Source organism: Apodemus sylvaticus, chromosome 8, assembly GCF_947179515.1.
Source record: "Apodemus sylvaticus chromosome 8, mApoSyl1.1, whole genome shotgun sequence".
In the NCBI taxonomy this organism is placed as follows: domain Eukaryota; kingdom Metazoa; phylum Chordata; class Mammalia; order Rodentia; family Muridae; genus Apodemus; species Apodemus sylvaticus.
Window position 1 is genome coordinate 116,662,351 of NC_067479.1, and position 17,576 is coordinate 116,679,926.

Here is a 17,576-nt window from a genome sequence, read left to right on the forward strand (position 1 = left end):
TTCCCTCTCTGAAAGTTTTAAAGTTTTTAAATTGAAAGCTTAATAAATTGGGAGCTAGGGAAATGACTCATTGAGTAAGAGCTCTTGCTATGGAATCATAAGGAGCTGAGTTCAAACCCAGCACCAAGCAAAAAAAGCCAGCATGGCTATGCACCGCTCTATAACCACAGTGCGATGGAGAGTGGAGACAGGAGAGTAGCTAGCTACCTGTTCTCTACCTGGGGTTTCAAACAACTTTTCAAAGACATCTGTCACCCCAGATGTCCCCAGGCTGGTTAGGCCTCCCTCCCTCACTGCTCCCTGTGTGTTCCTCCTAAAGCTGTGCGCTCCCTTCCCCAACCTGAGGAGGACCAACTTTCCATCAAGGGTGTGCCAGTAACTGCACGCCCCTTCTAGACTCTCCTGTGTGTTACCAATCAGCACAATTGGCATGGTCATAGGAAAGATGTAAGTAAGAAGATGATCATGTAAACAACCCCCATGGGACAGCACACCTAAGTGTGCACACGACACACACACACCAAGAATCCCGAATATGAAAGACCTATGACCTCAGCACTCTGCAGTCTGCGGAGCCGTCTCTCCAGCCCCCTCTCCAGAACCCTCCCACATTTATCTTTTTATATCTAGTCAGTAGCACAGACTGCTCTTTTTCCAAGGACCCAAGCTGAGTTCCTAGCACCAACTTCAGATTGCTCACAAGAGCGTGTAAGTCCATCTCCAGTACTCTGACACCTTCTGACCTCCCAAGAGCACCTGCACTCACCTGTACATTTACACACACACACACACACACACACACACACTTAAAAATAAAATAAATCATCTTTAATTAAAAAAAGTTCTGAAGAAAAGCTGTTTTTGCCATCAAGTGCAGAGAAAAGTCTTGGCTTCAGAACATGGCCATAACCCTCAATCTGCCTACACAAGTGACACTCGCTAAATACAACCATTTCTGCTATAAAAAACTTAATTGGGCTGTCAAAATGGCCCCAACCCCTTTAACTAAAATCCCTACTCAGCCTTCTCGTTCTGCTAACTTCACTTGCAGGCAGTACCTGTGCGATTTCCAGGATCTGTAGTTCAAAGCCAGCCCAGGTCAGACCTATGCATGGCTTGTGCAGCACTTGGGACTGACCAGCAACCTAAGTGCCCAGCAAGGCCAGTCTCCTCTTTGCCAATGCACTCCCTAGACTGCTCCCGCTGATCCACAGCTCCCCCAAGGCCTGCGGATGGTCTCTGCGGTCCTCTGGATCCCTCGGATTTTCAACCTTTTGTTTTTCTTCCTTCTCTGAAGTTTTGTTGTTTTTGTTGTTGTTTTGTTTTGTTTTGTTTAAACGATGCTTACAGGCAGTTCAGCTTTTACTTGTGCAGGGACATAATTTCCCCGTCCTTGAAGCGACAGCTTGTCTTTCCCCTTGAACGTCTTTGTCGTTTGCCTGATAAACTGTTTATTTTTCCTAACAGCTTTCCTTTTTAGCCTGAAAAACAAACATTAACCAAAGCGGGCCTCACTTCTCTGAATTGTAATTTGCGATGAAATCCCTGATGCTGGAGCGTCACCTGCTGGTAAACTGGAAATTAGCAGGTAACGCTGCCCTTAACTCCTTGATACAGGAGGGTGTCTTGATGTAGCCCAGGTCTTGATGTAGCCCAGGTCAGCCTCCAGAGTGCTGCATTACGGCGTGACCGACCATTCCTGGCAGGTGTGGTGTGCTGTTTGGTTTCATTTTGAGAATAGTCTTGTTATGTACCCCAAAATGGCCTTTCCTTCCTGGTGATAGGACTAGTGTGCATGTGTACAGGGCAAATGGGTGTCGGTGCTCTTGTCTGTATGCAGAAGCCAAGGTGGAATATCAGGGTTGTTTTTCAGTCTCTCCTCCAGCTTCATTTGAGGCAGGGTCTCTCCGGCAAACCAGAGCTCACCTAGTGTCTTGCTAACAAGCTTGCTTTGCCTTCTGTGCCATCTTTGCCTTCCGTGGGTTCTGGGGATCCGAACCTCTTCCTTGCATGGCAAGTGCTTTAACCACAGATCCATCTTCCCAACCATAGTATGACACTCCTTTTTCATTTAATGTTTTTAGAATTATTCTTGTTTCATGAGTGTTTTGCCTGTCTGTTTATATGTGTACCATCTATGTGTCCTGTACATTCCCACTAGAGTTGAGTGATCATGAGCTGCTTCTAGGTTCTGTCCTCTTAAGCACTGAGTCATCTCTTCAGCCATGGCACAGCAGTCTGGATGCCATTCCTAAAGACTTCAAACCTTCATTGTTTCTATAAAATGGAAAGGAACGGGTACCAGAGAGAATTTGAATGATTTTTCTTTCCATGGTGGTACCTCATGGATATATCTGTGGATCAGACTGGCCTTGGATTGTGACACTGTGACGCCTCCCTTAGGAACAGTCTGGCACAGGTGGTTATACTGGGACAACTTTATTGTGGATTCATGGAATGTGTGATGAGAGTCACGGGATGAAACCTGCCTCTCCTTGACTCAAGCCTGTACTGGTGGATTGTTTTTAAGCATGTCACAACCATGAAGACTCTATGACTAAGAAATCACACTGAAATTTTTGTTATTTAGACATTTTACAAGTCCTCATCTTTGCTGCACTGACTTCTTTACTGTTTATGGCGTGGACAAGGAAGACATCTGGATTCCAAACAGCAGTCAGATTGATGGAACTAGGGCCTGGGCCTTCTGTATCCTCCTCCTTCTCTTGTCTGCACTTTTAATATTGTTTGTATGGAGGCTATCAGCAAGTAACCAAAGGTAGGCCTCACGCCATCAATAGGCGACTGTGATGGTAAAATTGAAGAATCCGTGATAACAGCTGAACAGTTAACCAATGGAAAAAAATTAAGACCCTCAAAAACAGTTTCAATGGAACAGTTAATGTACTTGTGACCTTTCCAATGAAGATCTGCTGCAGATGGAAGTAATTAGTCTCTCTTCATTTGTAGATGTAGCTCTCCCCTGATTAGGGGACTCTTGTGTGAACAAAGTAACCACATCCAAAGCAACTGAAAAAAAATGTCTTCCTCAGAAAAGATAAAGGTGATTGGAAACTGTAGGAATGCATTGATGGGGAAGAACTGCATCTTGTCAAGACTGAGAGTTTTGCTATGGTATATTGTTGTATAGTGTGCTCATGAAGAATTCAAGGCGTAGAAGGGTCTGCCGCCCTCATAGAGCTGACTTTAAAGACAAGTTCACTTGCCATTAAGTTGTCTGGATTAAAAAGTAATTTGAGAAATGTTACAAAATCGATGTGTACATAAATGCCTGGTCAATGAAAGTGGGGCATCTGGAGTTGAGCTCTCTTTTCTCATTGAGGAAAAAAAAACAATCATCTGTGCAAACACTCATCTCCACTCGCTCTAGAGATTAATGGGATTCTTTTGAAGGCTGGCCTGACAGTGTCCACCTTTTGCAACAGTAATTTTTACTCTATTTTTATATTGACATTCAATGTTGGAACATATGTCATATGTTGGAACACTGACATATTCATATGTCTAATTTTGCCCAGGTTTTGGTGTGTGCAAAGCTCTTGCTTGTAAGTACAACCATGCACTGCGCACCAGAGTTTTTTCTTCTGTGAGCTCAAGGGAACCCATAAGCACAGGGAAGTCTTGAGGGCACTTGCAAGGACTCACTCTGCCATTGTGCCCTCCCTCGGGCCCTAGGTGCACATGCTGCTGCTGATTCTGCTGCAGCCCCTGGTGTAGAGGAAATATTTTGTATATTATATGGATGCATCACCTGTCAATTTAAAAAAAAAAAAGCCCAAGGCCTATAGGAAAGGGTAGAATAGAAGGTGGTACATCTGGGAAGCACAAAGAATTCTGAGATAGATCCATGGTTGGGATTCACCTGGGAGGATGAGACAGGATGGACACAGAACCAACCACATGGCGGAAGGTAGAATAGAGTAAATGGATTATAGCAAGTTATGATCTACTCAGAGAAGAGCCTCGCTATAAGGCCACCGTATGTGTGAATATATTTTGAGTCTGAGTCTTTTTTCTGGGAGCATGGGGCTGGGAGGAAGAACTAAGTTCAAACTTGTAGACTCTGGCCACATTGCCCCCCTTGAGCACCATCTACCCAGCCAGTTGGGTGCCCCATTCCTAGTGAGCTCCGTGAGGACTAGCACTGTCTCATTTCCACACTTGGCCTTTTTTATTTCACAACTAAAGTATTTAGTTACACAATACATCATACTCAACTTGTAATTAACCAGCCCTACACCATGTATCACACCATTTGTTGAATATGTCTTGAAAGCTTTTATTGTATTTTTTTAAGTATAGAATGTTCTCAACTTGAAAGGCACTTGGATATAGTGTGAGAAAATGTAGACAGCGTGCTTGCTACTTTCAGAACCAAAGGGATTAGTCTAGCAGGTGTCTCACATGGCTTGTGGGGCTCATCTCTGAAGGGCTTCCAGACTTGTCAAGTTAGAATAACTGGATGAATTTGACTGAGAAAACACAAAAATCTGGCTAGAAGGAACACTTAACTATAACCTTAATGATTCATGCTGTGAGGTCACAAAATAAAACCTTCAAAAGCCTGCCTTCTTAGTTTATTTCCTGCATAGTCTTTTAAAGAGTTTGGTAGGGAATGTTTCTACAGTTGTATCTCTTGAAACTATGATTTCACACTGAAAATGAGAAAGTTCCAACACCTGGATAAAAAGAGGCTGGCTTTCAACCCCCACTGCTTCGAACCCCTCCCAGGGGAAGGGACGAATTCAACACTTGTGGAGTCCAACACAGTGATGAGTTCCAAAAAGCTTCCCAGAGTGTCCATCCCTTTTGGCTTGGATAGTCCATCTTTGACCCACGCACTTCAGAACCAGAGGTAGCTTTGGGGGTCCATGGTGCCCTTCGACTTGTGGCCCTCCTGCTACTGTGCCCCACCATGCCCACTTCACATTTGCATTTAATACCCTACCCTCATGTCCCTGTGACACTAACCTCAGTCCCTGTGCCTACATCTGATTATTCCAGGCAAAGCCCAGGGCTTGTAGCCAACAGGAGCTGCAGATGAGCGGGCTTGAGCAGGGAACTGCTGATCAGGAAAATGCTGGCAACAGCACCTCAGTAGTGTTTCCATAAGAGGACAGACAGATGACGCTCCCTGTGTGGCATGACTCCAGCTGAAAGCAGCTTTTCTTTCTATCTAGAGAAGTGGAGTTTCCTCCCAACCACTTCCTTAGGATTGTGTTGTTTGGTTGGTTTTAACTATTTCTCTTATTTCTCTTATAATTACATCATTTCCCCTTTTTGTCTCTGCCTTCTGTGCCCTCCAATATAGCTTTCCTTGCTCTCTTCCAAATTTGTGGCCTCTTTTTTTATATATACAACCTGCTCAGTCTGTACAATGTCGCATGTATTCAGGACTGGATATGTATATGTACATGTATATGGTACTTGATAGCCAATTTGGTGCATATTTCCCTGGGGGAAACTATTTCTCCTGTTCCCAGCACTCATTGGTTGCCTGTAGCTGCTTGTGTAAGGTTGAAGGCTCCTGGGCCTTCCCCATGCAGTTTGACTTCTCTTTTATGGTCTTTGGGTGCTCATTTTTAGGCAGTCATATTGGTGAGGTTGTATATGCTTAGCTTCCGACATTCCTAGGAGACATTCTCAGAGCAAACTTCCCTGATTGTCTGGCTCTTAACAATCTTCTGCTCCCTTTTCCATAATGTTCTATGAATCTTAGGTGGGGAGAATTGTTTTGTAGAGCTGGAACGAGCTGCACAACAGTGGTTTTTTATTTCTGTAATCATCTTCATCTGCAGCAGAGATGAGTTTCCTTGAGAGGGGAGCACTACACTTACCTGTATGTATGAGAACAAATATTTAGAATGTACTTAGTGATTATGCTGGCTTATAAAGTAGCAGCTGTAGGTTTTCCTCTAGGATTCATAACTTCACTAGCCTTGGGCAGCTGGCCAAGTTTCAGCACTAGACATTTTTTCTCTTGTTAAACAGGTCTTAAGTCCAATTATAGAGCGCTTGGTTCCCCCTAAAGTGTGTGTACCACTATTGCATGCTGCCGTGTTACCCACTGTGCTTCACAGGCATCACAGATGATGACGGTCAGTTGCTTCCCTCTGAACGCCTGCATGGAGCTTTCTGGTACCGTGGAAGCTAGTCCACACGGCTCTCAGGCCAGGTCTGAGCCCTGTGTCTGCCTTGAATGGTGCCTTCAACAGTAAGTACTTATCTCTGACTTCTGGAGCGCAACCAAGGGCAATGACATTAGTCTGTAAAGTTTTCAGAGTCTCTTAGAAAGCCCTGACCACCTGCTTGGTGGTTGGGATTTTTGTTAAATGATTTTTGGCTCTTGTAGGGAACATTGTCAGCCCAAATGGGAAGTTTTCGTTTAAACATATATGTATATTTATTGACGTACATGAATTGTAGGGATTTTAGGCTGATAGCCAATGGCGCGATTCCTTATGACCTTTTTGAACATTATTACTGTCTTTTCTTTCCTCCCTTCTGAATCCCCCATTTCTAATTAGAGCCCTCTGCCATCCCCCACCTCCCCTGGCAGATGGCTTGTGCCCTCCGCTTCTCCTCTTTCTGCTTCCCAAACATCCATCCCAGCAATGGTCCCTTTTGCCTTCCTGGTCACTGCAGTTACTCTAGGGCATGTGTAGATTTAGAGTTAGAAGCTCATGAGAGAGAACATGTGGCATTGTCCTGGATCTGCATTACCTCAAAAAGGATCTTTTCTAGTTTGATCCACTTACATGTAAGTCTCAGAATTTTATTTTTTCCTTACAGTTGAGTAATTTTCCATAGTGTATATGAACCAAAGCCTTCCAAATAAAAGAAACCCCATGGCCAGATGGTGCCACTGAACAGACTGGCTGCATAAAGTAATACAGTAAGCAATACAAAGCCTTAAAGTTTAATATACAAAATTCTGAATATACCAAATGTGTATAAGTGACAAGACTTTATATTAAGTGAGCATTATAAAATGAGAACTCAATACCATATCAAGAAACATCTAACTAGAAAAACATTCATTTCTTTGGGGCGAAACTTTAGAAGTTAAATTTAATAGGTTAAATTAACCTATAATTTGGGAGAAATTTCTTTGAATATAGGACAGCAATTTAATGAACTTTTGTTTGAAAAAGTATAATTTTGTGCTTTGATGTTTGTTCTTTTAATAAATTGTTTTCTGGGAAAAAAGAAAATGTCTCAATGAAACAATGAATGTACAATAATTTAAAAAGGCAAAAGATAAATATCCTTCTAAATAATTTAGAGCTCTCTAATGGCACCTGTAAGGCCAGAGAAATGTCAGAGTTTATCATTTCTCAAGCCTCAAGCATTGCCGGGGCTGGTAAGCTGTATAGATGCTAACTACCCAAAAGCTTTCTTTTTTAAATCTTTTTATCTTTTTTTATTGTTTTTTTTGTTCGATATATTCTTTATTTACATTTCAAGTGAGTTTCCCTTTCCTGGATCCCCCCTCCCTGAAAGTCACATAAGCCCTCTTCCCTTCCCTGTTCCCCAATCCACCCCTTCCCACTTCCCTGTCCTGGTATTCCCAACACTGCTGCACTGAACTTTTCCAGGACCGGGGCCCACTCCTTTCTTCTTCTTGGGCATCATTTGATATGTGCATTGTGTCTTGGTTATTCCAAGCTTCTAGGCTAATATCCATTTATCAGTGAGTGCATACCATGAGTGTTCTTTTGGGACTGGGTTACCTCACTTAGGATGATGTTCTCCAGTTCCATCCATTTGTCTAAGAATTTCATGAATTCATTGTTTCTAATGGCTGAATAGTACTCCATTGTGTATATATACCACATTTTCCTGTGTCCATTCCTCAGTTGAGGGACATCTGGGTTCTTTCCAGCTTCTGGCTATTATAAATAGGGCTGCTATGAACATAGTGGAACATGTATCCTTATTACATGCTGGGGAATCATCTGGGTATATGCCCAGGAGTGGTATAGTGGGGTCCTCTGGAAGTATCATTCCCAGTTTTCTGAGGAACCATCAGACTGACTTCCAGAGTGGTAGTACCAGCTTGAAACCCCACCAGCAGTGGAGGAGTGTTCCTCTTTCTCCACATCCTCGCCAGCACCTGTTTTCTCCTGACTTTTTGATCTTAATCATTCTGACTGGTGTGAGGTGAAATCTCAGGGTTGTTTTAAAAGTTTTTTTAATGTTCAGAGTAGGAGACCAAGAAGGGTAACAGGAAACAGTTATGTGGTTGTTTCCTTGAAAAAACTCGTGAAGCCAAATTACACATTTCCAACACTGGGCTATTCAGAAGCCTGCTCACGTGGTAAAATAGCCTGATCAGCTGCTGACAGAGTGGCAAAGCCAGCTGGGAGCTTGGACCCCCATGCTCTAAGGTCTGCTATGATCCGAGGGTGCACACACCCCCACACCCCCACCTCCTCAACCCCCCTACCCCCCGCATTGGAGTGGGATTGTTTTGTTGCTGCTGTTGAGCTGATGCTATTGTTGTTGCTGTCATTGTTGCTTTGAGACACTCACTCTGAGTAGTCTTGGCTGTCCTGGAACTTGCTCTGTAGACTAAGTTGGACTCAGATATCTGCCTGCCGCTGCCTTCAAGTACTGGGATTAAAGGTGCCACTACCACCTAGCTTGTTCTGTATGTTTTATGACACTGCCAGCTGTATGGGAGGAAATCAACTGTGGGTCCTGTGTCTTTAAGACAAAGACATTCAAATGGCATTGTGGACAGGTTTCCATAGCACCTTGTGATTCTACTCTCTATGAGGTGGAAAATAACCAGAGTCCCTAACAAAACACAGCATGAGACCAGTCAGTGACAACTACATGATTTTGAAGAAATGTATATCTCTCAGCTTTTTATATAATTTATTTTTACTTTATGTGTATGCCTGTTAAATCTGCACATGTCTGTGCACATGTACCTGAGTCCTCAGAGGCCTGATAACAGTGTAAATCTCTAGGAACTAGAGTTAGCAATGGTTGTGAGCTACCACGTAGGTCCTAAGAATCTAACCCAGTCCTCTGGAAGAACAGCCAGTGCCCTTAACCACAAAACCAACTTTCCAGCCCTGCAAAATTTTGTATATGTTTATATATAAGCCTTACTTCTCATTAACTAAATACATCCTTTGACAATTTCATACATGTATGGAGTCCAATCTGTCCCAACCCGCAGGACAGTCAACAGGGTTCCTGGAACTACCTAAGAAGAAGGCGAGGGGCAAAAGACACAAAGAGACCAACAGCAAGTCTAATTCCGATCAATCTGTCAAATTTTTATTTTATACAATCCAATTTAAAGGGACACTCACAAGGTTTGGGAGGGGTAAAGGGGGAACAAGCTCAAGGGGTTGGCATCATTTCTAAGAAACAGTTTCTCATAATTTCTGGTAAAGCTAGTTATTGCTGCTGGAATTTTGGCATGATAAAAGGGGGTCATGAGGAGGTGAAGAGGAAAGGGGTTGCTATAGTAACCTATGCACAGATGAGCTTCAAAAGGAGAGGGTTTGGAGATCTACATAAGAATGGCTCCTGGCATGAAGATCTAAGAGAGAATGACTCCTGGTATCAAGGTCTCCTGGAATTGAGAGCCAGGTGGGGATGGCTCCTGGTATGGAGAGTTCTTGGCATTGGGATCTAAGTGAGGACGGCTCCTGGCACAATCCATAGCATTGCCAACAATAGCAAAAAATAACCTGCTTTTGAAGATCTGTCTGGGAGTGTTTGGAAGTGCTAACCTCTAGACTTCTGTCCTGCAAATAAAGCAAAGCTAGTTTTTTCTTTCTGTCCATGAGCCTGTAGAAAAGAAAAAAACAAGTAAGTTCCTAGGTCAGTGCCAAGCTTCCCTATGGCCCCCGCAGTCCACGGAAGCAGAAGTGACAATAAGCAACTCAGAAAGCACCCAGAAATAAACACCATGCAGCCAATGTCCTGTGTCAGACTCTCTTGTAAACTTCCACCACTGCAAAAAGTCTAGAGATGTGTATTTTGCACAAGCAAAGTTATAGGTCTACAAGTAGGGTCAGTTTGAAAAAAAAACAACCAAAATGCAAGTACTGCAATCCCCACATGTAGCCCCAGAGCTGAAAGAACAGACAGAGGATCCCAGAGGGTTGTTGGACATCCAATCTAACCCAACCACAAGCTTCAGGTTCAGTGACAGTTCTTGTCTCAAAATATTAGGTGAAAAAAGAGGGGAAGGACCCATGGGCTGGAGAGATGGATGGCTTAGCAGTTAAAAGCAATTGACTTACACACGCACATGCACATGCACACACACATGCACATGCACACACACATGCACACAAGCACACACAAACATTAAGAAATGAATAACACCTGGGAAGCAGAGACAGGTAGATTTTGGTGAGTCAAGCCCTGCCTGTGCTACTTAGAGTTCCAAAACAGCCAGGGCTATATAGAAAGACCCTGTCTTTAAAAGTAAATAAATAAGCAAGTAAGAAAGCAAGTAAGTAGTTGGTAAGCAATTGAAAACAACATCTAATGTTAACCTCTGATCTCCATACAAACACACACACACACATACACACACACAAATACACACACACATACATGCACACATATACACACACATTTAATATTATAAACCCCATAAAACATCAGTAATGCCACTCCATCAATGGTGAGTAAATTTGAAGAAATGTATTGAGAAACCAAAAGGTTTTTTAAAGACACAAGAGCTCTGGAACCAAAAAGGACCCAGACTCTACTGCCTGCATATACAGAAATAAAGATTCAAGAACAGGCATTGCAATTATTGTATGGCCATGTTTTCCAGGTGGTATGAGCTGAACCAAGTGCATCCTTCCATCACATATGGAGAGCCTACCACTGAGGACGGAGCATGATGGTACACACCTTTAATCCAGCATTCGGGAGGCAGAGGGAGTCAGGTGTCTGTGTTCAAGAGCAGCCTGGTCTACAGAGCAAGTTCTGGGACAGCTGGGGCTACACAGAGAAACTCTGTTTTGAAAAAACAGGGTTGGAGAGATGGCCCAGTGGTTAAGAGTACTGACTGCTCTTCCGAAGGTTCTGAGTTCAAATCCCAGCAACCACATGGTGGCCACCAATCAGATGGTGGTGCACAGCCATCCATAAAGAGATCTGACAACCTCTTTTGTTGTGTCTGAAGATGTAGCTACAGTGTACTTAGATATAATAAATAAATCTTGAGAGAGAGAGAGAGAGAGAGAGAGAGAGAGAGAGAGAGAGAGAAAGAAAGAAAGAAAGAAAGAAAGAAAGAAAGAAAGAAAGAAAGAAAGAAAGAAAGAAAGAAAGAAAGAAAGATCCCACCACATAATCTCAGAGGACAAACATTTTGGGGAATGAGTCTTTAGGTGATTAAACTGGGCCCTCATTTAGTAGTGTCCCTATAGGAAGAGAAAGTTGGATATAGATTTATGTAAATGGCATGAAGACAGGAGAAGAAGATGCCACGGAGAGAGACCTAGAATAAAGCTCCATTCAGCCTTGTATACACCTTGGCTGCAACAGCCAGCCTCCCAAATACAAGAACATTAACTTTGTTTGTTCTAAGCCTCCTAGTCTAGGATCCTAATATAGATGTCTAGCTGCCCTTGGGGAGTGTGACTTTGGGTCCTAGAATCTGCGCTTCTGACCAGGTGAAACTGGGTAGCAGCTGAAGACCACCTCTGAGAAGCAGTGCTCTGGGATGCACAAATCAAGGGTAGAAGGACATTCAGTGCTAGCAAACTCTTGTCAGGAGCCCTCACATTCTCTGGGCCTGAGCCTCCAATGGAAAAGACGCCAACTCAGATGCCGATACATGTGTCCCCATGAACTGTGATCAATGCTAGAAAGCTATTCTGTCCACTCCTGAGATGTGACCTGTGAATGAGTGCTCTAGCTTCTGCCAAGTTAGGCCAACAGCTCTTAACTGAAGTAAGGCAGAGGAATGGGGAAAAAGTTCTCTCATAACCGGTCAAATCATCCCAACAGTAAGTGGGAACATGACCTGAGTAAACAATAAGTGCAAATAGCCAATCATACATGAAAGATATCAAACATCTGTGGCCAGAGATTCCATCCTACCCCAGTCAGAAATGACAATCACCAACCCAAAAAAATTACAAGTTCTACCATAGCTGCAAGAAAGAAAGGGATTAAAAGTAGAACTACCCTAAGGACACAAAGGACACAAAGGACATTTGCACAGCTATGGCAACTGTCACAATAGCCAATTTACTGAACTAGCCTGGACATCCATCTGAACAGATTGGCTGCATAAAGAACGCACATGTGCACACACACACACATACACACACACACTGAAGTGGACTGAGTTTATTGCTGAGACAGGATATCACCTTGTATCCCTTGCTGGCCTGGAACACACTATGTTGAAAAGATGGACTTGAACTCTCAAAGATCTGCCTATCTCCACCTCCTGAGTGCTAGAATTAAAGGTATGTCCCACCATACTAGGCCCACAGTGAAGTCTTACTGTAGTTCTTATAAAGAATCAAATCGTGTCTAATGACCAAGGAATATGTGACAAAACAGTCAACATCTTTAGTTGTGAGTGAAATGCAAACTCAAATTGAAATGTCATCTCACCCCAATAAAAATGGTTTTTAAGAAAACACACACACACATACAGTTTAAAAGCAGGAATCTTATGTTTTCTCTCATGTGAAGGATTGGGGGAGGGAAACCAAAGTAGAAGGGGGACTATCAGGAAAAAGAGGAGAGGAATGTGGGCAAAAGGTTAGTAGTGGGATTAACCTAACTAAAGCACATCAGTGTGAAAATACATGTGTGAAAATGTCACAATGAAACCTGTCCTTTTGTGCTCGAATAAAATCATGAAAATTGGGTAAAAGATGATGAAGAGGTTTGACAGCAGATGTTGGAAGCTACCCAACTTGCCTTTAACTGTAGAATCTAAACAGGAAATAAAATGGCAATTGTAGGAGAAAATGTACAAGCAAAAACAAACGATAGGGGCAGGGACTGTGGAGTTTAAAATAAGCACTCAGAGAAAACTAATTTAAAAAAAAAGGTACATCTCTTAGTTTGTTTGTGTCACTATGATAAAATACTGTGACCAAATAAAGCTTGGGAAGTGGGGGGAGGGCTCACCTTACACTTCCAGGTCAGTTCATCACTGAGGGAAGGCAAGGGAAATTCAAGACTGGACAATAGAAGCAGGAACCATAGGAGAACAGTGCTTGCTGCCTGTCCTGGGCACCAGCGAACTATTCAACCCAGATGCACTGCTGCCCACAGGGGCCTGGGCTCTCCTCCCACATCAATAATTAATAAAGGCAGTCCCACACAGACCAATCTTGTCTAAGTAAGCCCTCAACTTAGATTCTCTAAAATGATTATAGGCTTGATAACCAAGGCTAAGTCCTTTCTTACTGCAAAGACTCTTTAATATTCTGGAGACTTTAGGAGGAAAAATTTGTGGGAAGATGATATTCACGTTTGTGATTTCTATATGAGTCTTTTAAGCACAGATCCCAAAGTGCAATGATGCTTATTAAAATAGAATAGAACAGAAGATGCTTGCTGAGCACTGCAGTGCACATCTTTAATGCCAGCATTTGGGAGGCAGAGGTAGGAAGACCTCCAATTCAAGGCCAGTTGGATCTACAAAGCTGGTTTCAGGCCGGTTAGGGCTACCTAGCGAAACTGTCTCAAAACACACACACACATACATACATACATACATACACACACACACACACACACACATCACATCACATCACATCACATCACAGGTAAGGGGGTGGTTATAACAGAGACAGACAGACAGGACTGAGTTTGTTCACATTCTGCACACAGCCTCTGCAGAGGCTGGCTGTAAGATCACTGTCTAGGTGGGTAAGCTACATTTTGCCATAACTGAATCTGATAGCTTACTGTCTGAAAATCAGCAGCATTCCAGCATGATAAGCAAATCTGACATAATCACAGGAATACATGCTATAGCTGCTGCTGCACTTAGGACTCGAGAGGAAGCAAACAAAACAAGCTCTTTAAATATTCTTTATTTTTTTCATAGTAAAAGATTAATAGTTTTTATTGGATATTTTCTTTATTTACATTTCAAATGTTATCATCTTTCCAGATTCTCCCCCCCCCGGGAACCCCCTAACACATCCTCCCTCACCATGCTTCTATAAGGGTGCTCCCCCACCCACCCACTCCCACCTCTCCACCCTGTCATTCCCCTACACGGAAACATTGAGCCTTCACAGGACCAAGGGCCTCTACCCAATTTGTTCTATGAAACCACAGTTACACTTATACACAAACCACACGAAGACCTAACAAAAAAAGAGACCAATTTCCCTTTTGACTATCCATGCAAAAATACTCAATAAAATCCAAGATGCAGGGATGGTTCAATATATGGAAATCCATCAATGTAATCCACTAAATAAACAAACTCAAAGGAAAAAAACACATGATCACCTCATCAGATGCTGAAAAAGCATTTGACAAAATTCAACATCCCTTCATGTTAAAAAAAAAAAATTGGAAAAATCAGGAATTCAAGGCCCATACCTAAACATAGTAAAAGTAATATACAGCAAACCAGTAGCCAACATCAAACTAAATAGAAACTTGAAGCAATCCCTCTAAAAGCAGGGACTAGACAAGGCTGCCCACTCTCTCCCTATCTATTCAATATAGTTCTTGAAGTTCTAGCTAAAGCAATTAGACAACAAAAGGAGGTCAAAGGGATACAACAAGTTGGAAAGGAAGAAATCAAACTATCACTATTTGCAGATGATATGATCGTATCCTTAAGTGACCCCCAAAATTCCACCAGAGAACTCTGATAAACAACTTCAGCAAAGTGGCTGGATATAAAATTAACTCAAATCAGTAGCCTTCCTACTCAAAGGATAAACAGGCTAAGAAAGAAATTAGGGAAATGACACCTTTCACAATAGTCATAAATAATATAAAATACCTTGGTTTAATTCTAACCAAGCAAGTGAAAGATCAGTATGACATGAACTTCAAGTCTCTGAAGAAAGAAATCAAAGGAGACCTCAAAAGATAAAAAGATCTCCCATGCTTGTGGATTGGCAGGATTAATATAGTAAAAATGGCTATCATGCCAAAAGCAATCTACAGATTCAATGCAATCCCCATCAAAATTCCATCTCAATTCTTCATAGAGTTAGAAAGAGCAATTCTCAAATTCATTTGGAATAACAAAAACCCCAAGATATCAAAAACTATTCTCAACACTAAAAGAACTTCTGGGAGGATTTAAATATTCTTTCTGTGTACACCTGCATGTATGTGCATCATGTATCCTTGGAGGCCAGTAATGTATGGAATATGACCCACATCTAGAACAACATACTAAGTGAGTACAAGATTAAAGGGGGTTAGTGGATAAAGTTTAGGGAACATGCAGCCTATCAAGCCCCTCCTTAAAAGATGCAGAATGCAAGCTGGGAGGTGGCTCAGTGGTCAGGATCACTGACTGCTCTTCCAGAGGTACTGAGTTAATTCCCAGCAACCACATAGTGGCTCACAACAATAGTTCTTACAACTCTATAGTGAGAACTGGTGCCCTCTTCTGGCAGGCATGCAGGCAAAAAACTTGTGTGCATAATAAATAAGTAAATTTTCTTTAAACTACTAATTAGAGGGGCTGGAGAGATGGCTCAGCAGTTAAGAGCACTGATTGCTCTTCCAGAGGTTCTGAGTTAATTCCTAGCAATCATATGGTGACTCATAACCATCTGTAATGGGATCTGATGCTCTCTTCTGGTGCCTGAAGACAGCTACAGTGTACTCGTAAGTAAATAAGGGGGGGGGGGAGGGAGGTTGGGAGGGAAGGAGGGAGGGAGAGGAGAGAAATGCTAATGAGAAAACAGACATACACACATTCCTAGTCAAGCATATTGTTTTCTTAATCAAGGACTACTTCTCCAATCTGCCATCAATGTCCCCGCAGCTGCAAAGGCCACATCACTCAGCCACTTTAGGGAGAAGTCTTGCTGAAGCTCTTCCCCCTCTCACCGCCTCCTAGGGCAACCTTTGTTGTCCAGACCAGGCAATGATTATTGATTTAACATGATCAAACTAGCAACAGTACTTAAACAACTTCAGCAACGTGACTGGGTATAAAATCATAAAATTAACTCAAACAAATCAGTAGCCTTCTTGTACTCAAAGGATAAAGAGGCTGAGAAAGAATTACTGTAGCTATGTTTAGGAGGATTGTTTTAGCTATCCTAGGTTCCGAATAAAGTTTAGAGTTGTCCTTTTCAAGGTTTGTAAAGAATTGTGATGTAATTTTGAAGGAGACTGCATCGAGTCTGCGAATTGCTTTTGGTAGGACATTTTTACTATGTTAATTCTACTAGTCCACTATCAGTGTAGGAGGCTCGATGTGTGATTTTAAGCTGTAGTAGTGTTTCTTTTACCAAAGTGTGTTCCTTTATGTTTGAAACACAGATGTTAAGAACTGAAATATTAGACCCCCCACCTGTCTACACTACCCCCACCTCCACTCAGCATAGGCAGGGTTAAAAATATCCAGAGGCCCTGGAAACACTAAGATGAGCAAGTAAGTGGTGAAGAGATAAGAAAAGAGGATCAGAATGCTATGTGCACAATGAGTAAAGACACGAGCCAAGGTAGTAAAGAGTCCTGCCACGTGAGGCCACAGCAAGACCATGGTCCATGCTGCCGTGAGGTCCACAGCCCTGCAGCAGTGGGAGGCCTACATCATGACCCACGCTGTTAAAGGCCAAGCAGACATCCCTGGTCTAAGCTGCTACCTAAGGCCGTGTTGATGTCCAAGGACTGAGATACTCAGTACCGGGGAGAGTGGGTCATGCACCTCGCCTAGTCCACACAGTAGAGTCCTGGTATGTTTGGGGGGTGGGGTTCCCCAGAGGGCATGAGCACCAGATAGCTGGCTGGCCCCTCATTGGCCATTTGGTAGTGTGGACACAGAAGAGATGTCCATGCCCCTCCCACCTGTAGCAGGTGGGAATGCTGGCCTCACCCCTCATCTGAACAGTGGAGAGCTGGCCCCATCCCTTGCTACAGCACTCGGCAGAGCAGACTCACGTGATGCCTGGACAGTACAGTAAAGCAAGCCCTGACTGGGGGGTGGGGGTGGGGGGGTGGAGAGTGAGCCAGCCCTAAAGGCAGGAGTGTATGCAGGAAAGCTATCCCTGCTCCCCTCAACCTGGGCAGGGTGGGAAAGCAGGCCTTCTGCTCACAGGCTATGACAGTAGGGTGAATGAAGGAGAACTGACAGGCTAACCCAGCTACCACTCAGCGCCAAACCCAGGGCTTTGAGATTGACCCACCCCAACATCTACTTCAGCTATCAACTATTGGGGCTCGTGAAAAGTCCAGTCCTGGAGATCTTCATGACAGAGGGCAACAACAGGATGGAGATGAATCTCAGTGAGGATCCAGACCAATGGCTCGATGCAATGAGCATTTGCAAATAAAGCAGTTTAAGCAAAAGGGTCTACTGGGTGACACACCACAGCATTCATAGC